Source organism: Pteropus vampyrus, unplaced genomic scaffold (assembly GCF_000151845.1).
Source record: "Pteropus vampyrus isolate Shadow unplaced genomic scaffold, Pvam_2.0 Scaffold511, whole genome shotgun sequence".
NCBI classification, from domain to species: Eukaryota; Metazoa; Chordata; class Mammalia; order Chiroptera; family Pteropodidae; genus Pteropus; species Pteropus vampyrus.
This window is the reverse complement of record NW_011889292.1, coordinates 408,482-412,712: the sequence shown is the minus strand read 5'-3', so window position 1 is coordinate 412,712 and position 4,231 is coordinate 408,482. Positions and strand designations below refer to the sequence as shown.

Here is a 4,231-nt window from a genome sequence, read left to right as displayed (position 1 = left end):
CTCAAGCAGAGTCAGGGCTGCCCACTAGGTGTTCAGGCTGTTTTTCTAATTGAATTTTAATATTCGTAATGTCAATTGAAATAAGTAAGTTTTTTGGAATAAAAGTTTATGATATCAATTGAAGGTAATTTAAGTGAACTTTCAGAATTGAATTTAAATGTCTCGCAGACAAGTGCAAATCCAACTTACTAATTTGTATAGAATGGCACCAATAATTGTCATGGAGTACCCACCTCGGTGGTTTTCTGAACTTTCAAGGCAAAGTCACCACTAAGAAGTGAAAAGATGCCTCTTCAACATGGGTGGTAGATAAATTATCAAGAATTTCAGAAAATGCTTGCCTTAACTCATCTGAGATCACGATTAAATCCTGAAATCATACCAGACTGGCATAAGGCACCCTCAACTGTTCTATGTGAGACACACGCAAAGATAATTTTTAAAATAAGTTCATTTTACAGAAATACACATATAAAATTATATGCACCAGACTGTTTTGGCCTCGCCCCCCGCCCCCGTCATCGCTGATGGTCACGGAACATGTTAGCGCATCTCAGTTCTAGATATACACGAGAACGTGGAGAGAAACTTGCCGGGGGGGCGGGGTGGGCCCCAGACCAGTCAAACACGGACTTCGGGGGATGCGACCGAGGCCTCGGGGCCTGTAAAAGCTCTCGCGCGACTCCGCCGTGCAGCCCGCTGGGAAGCGCCGCGTTCGGCCGACACCCCGCAAACCGCGGTGCACACGTGAATCCCCGGGCAGTGGGGGAGAAGGCTGCTTCCAATGCTGGCGTGAGATTCTGTATCTTAACCAGCTCCTGGGTGACAGGTGGGACACAGTCTGAGCCCCAGGGGACAGATGACCCTACGAGGGAGAGACGTCCTCATGCTGGGAACATGCAGGGCATCTGCAGCAAAAGGCGCCTTACGAAAGCGTTCCATCGGCTTCCATTGAAATGGACGGCTACCGGAAGGCCGCGTAAGCGTGGTGACTTGGCCGGCGAGGCCACCCTGCGAGTGTCCCCTCCCGGCACAGACCAGTGGCGTGATGCTAATGAACGGCATGTGGCAAAGGTGATGGGAGGTCACGTCTGTGACCAGCCGACAGACATGGTGACTCCCATCTCGCCAGCAGACGCTCTGAATATCGGACCTGCGACCCACAGACGACGCGAGATAATACATGGGTGCTATTTTAAGAACCACGAGATTTTGTGGCGATTCTTTCCCAGCAATAGAACAGTAGCACGCGGGGTCACACAGGCCAGGTGCAGACAGGACGGACAGGAAAAGCTCAGGAAGTCGCTTCCAAGCCTGAACAAATCTGATAGGTTAAGAGAGTCCTCGAGCCACTCTTAAAGAACACAAAGAAATGACTGAACAGGTATTTTTTATAAAAACAATATAATAGCAGCTTGGAAAAACCGTGAGAGGCATCGACATGGACAAAAAGACTATAAAACATGCACTGATAATGTTGGAAATCGTCACTGCTACTAAAATCCCAGATGCGCATCCGGGAGCTCAGCGCACAGCCGACCCACACGATGCATCCCCGCCTGGGGTCTGAGCCCGTAAAGGGTGATGTGACACGGTCCGAGGTGTGTGCTACTAAACATTCACGTTCTAAAGTCCCTCTCAAAGATTGTACTTGAAACGTTCTGACTTCCAGGTACGGTCATCTCCCTTACAATGCACGTCGGTGACGATAAGAACTTGAAACATCTTTTCCGAGACGTCTGTCATACCCAGCAATTGGCTCTCGAATGGGCGATGCTTTGAAAATTTGAAGGCCAAAGTGACAGGTCACCGACACACGCATCTCGGTAATCTACGACCACTGAGTCACAGTGACGTTAAAGCACAGGGACTGAGCCATGTTGTTCCCCATAAGTGATTTGTGTGCTGGGGTGCGGGTTGTGCCCGAGAGTGTCTAAGCTCACGCTGGCCCATTTCCACAGCAGAGCACTCTGCTTGGGCCCGAGCCCCCCATGCACGTCAGCACCAGGGTGTGTGCAAACCCCGGGCTCTGTCCAGCCTCCTGCGGGGCTGCTGCCCGCCAGGTGGCCACGGTTCTCACGCCTCTTTGGTTTCTCAATGCCGTTTGTCCTCTTTGCTGTGAGGCCAGCTGTGGGCTCCCCTCGGCCACAGTAAACACATACCGAGGGGCTCATGTCTGTGAAGACGCGTTCCATGTCATTTTAAAGAAATAAGAAATTGTCTCTGGACTGGAGAACGGTGCCTAGGACTTTGCTGTTCTGTGGAGTGCAGGCCAAGGACGAGACTTAATTTTTCTCCGGGGTAAAATCAGTTTGTAAGCAGTATTTGACCACTGGTGTGTCATTCCACGCTGGCTGTTCCGCGGCCTGGAACCCCCCTCCCTGTCCTCACTCCCCTGTTCCTTCTACCGAGCACAGGATTCCCAGGCCATCCCCGGCTTCGAGGCAGCGCTTCTGTGGCCATGAGGGTGCACCCGCTGTGGCCACCATTTACCTGTGCTCTAGCTCTAGAAAACTAACACGGCCACAAGCCGGAGGTGACATTTCACGTTTTAAAGTTTATTGTGAGAAAAGGTAGGGAGATGCCCCTACACATACCTTTCCCGTCCCCCAAGTAAAAAACTGAGTGCATTTCAACATGATTTTCTCTTGGGCTCAGAACAAAATACGGAGCGCAGCGTGGGAACTACTTTAACTGGAACGTGAGAATTTTATTCCAAATCCAGGCTCATGACGGCTAAGAAATACTGCATACTGGCATGTTTACAATACCTAGGAAATGTCGCGTTTATGCCATCGTCTACAAATTACTTAGAGATTATAAAGTACCTATAATTAATGTTTCTTCCCTCATGCAATTAAATATTTAATACCTAAAACAAGATTCGAGACCAGCAAAAACAATGTCACTTAGAAAGCGTGATATACCTCTGTGAACTGCACCAGTGCATTTCACAGGAAAGAGGGTGGACCATAAAGTTACGTTTTTAAAAACTGCTGAACTCCATTGTGTATGTGTGGGAAATCCGTCTTGCCATAAAGAAAAATTCGTACTTCTCAAAACTGTCTTTTATGTTAACATGAGTTCTTCAGTCTGTCTTTACACATATTGGTTTCCGGTAAACTAAGTTTAAAATCGGAAATAATGGTTATGCAGTTGTGTACAGGCCAATCGTTAATATGGAATCCGGAATTTTACCGCACTTGGCACTGATTGGAAGCAAGCTCGTGGACGGTTGCCTCTCTGCTGACACTGTGATAATCAGTTGTTGGAAGAGCCACAACTGGCTACAGAACACTGGCCCCCAGAAGGAATACGGTGATAATAAATACGGCCACGTCGATCAAAAGAAGAATGATCGGAAGTCTCACATAAATGTGGAACAGAGAAACGCGAAGGATTCTACGAGCGTTTTTAAACTGCAAGGAGAGGTAAACAGGTAAGTTTACCTCAAAAGCCTAGCAGGGAAGAGAGAGAGAGAGAGCGAGCGAGACCGAGTGAATGAGAAGCGGGCAGTACGTGCTGTCTGATTCATCTGGACGTCCAGGGGAGACCGGTCTTCAGAGCCCTGGCTCCCACATCAGGACTCAGCACTGCCAGGTGGTACCCTATTAGTAAAGGAACGACAGAACCCCGAGGAGCCAGCCCCACTGGAAATGGGACTTCCATTCGATATCAATTCCCGTGGTGACTCCCCGCTCCTTGTTAGATTTTGCAAATACGGAGCCACGCTGCTTGCCCATCGTAGGACCTGCTTCAGCCATTTCTCTTAATGGGAGCAGCCAGAGTCAAAGGCGAGGACTCGATGAAACCCAGTGAATCCGAAGCCCACGCGGCACAGCGGCAGGCGACGGAGGCGGACGGTCCGCGGATTTTAAGGCATCTCCAGGAGACAGAAGACACGATGACAGCCACACGCATCAAGTCAGAACGTGACACTTGCGACTCTTATACCTTTCGAATGCCTCGGCTTTTGCATCGTCAGCCATCAGAAACGGCAGTGTAATTCTCAGGCTGTAGATTGGGCCAGTTTTGAAACCTTCTACTCTCTTTATCATTCTCTATTTTTATCACGTGGCTGAGACCCACTTCCTACCCTCGCTGCTGATGTGCTGTGCAGTCGGTGTCGGCGTCGGCATGAGCTGAGTGCTGAGGATCTGCCTAGCCCCCGACGAGCTCAATGCCGCACCAGCTCACCGACAGCCTATGTGCTCAGTCCCCACTTGGCGAA

At 49.6% G+C, this 4,231-nt stretch overlaps 1 long non-coding RNA gene across 1 annotated transcript in view; it reads right to left on the bottom strand.

Moving 5' to 3' along the window:
* Positions 1 to 4,231, bottom strand: part of LOC111732999 — a 122,864-nt gene continuing 118,633 nt past the window's right edge. Inside the window, exon 4 of the long non-coding RNA XR_002777784.1 lies at positions 1 to 45. This is a non-coding gene — a long non-coding RNA (uncharacterized LOC111732999). The remainder of the gene's footprint in view (positions 46 to 4,231) is intronic.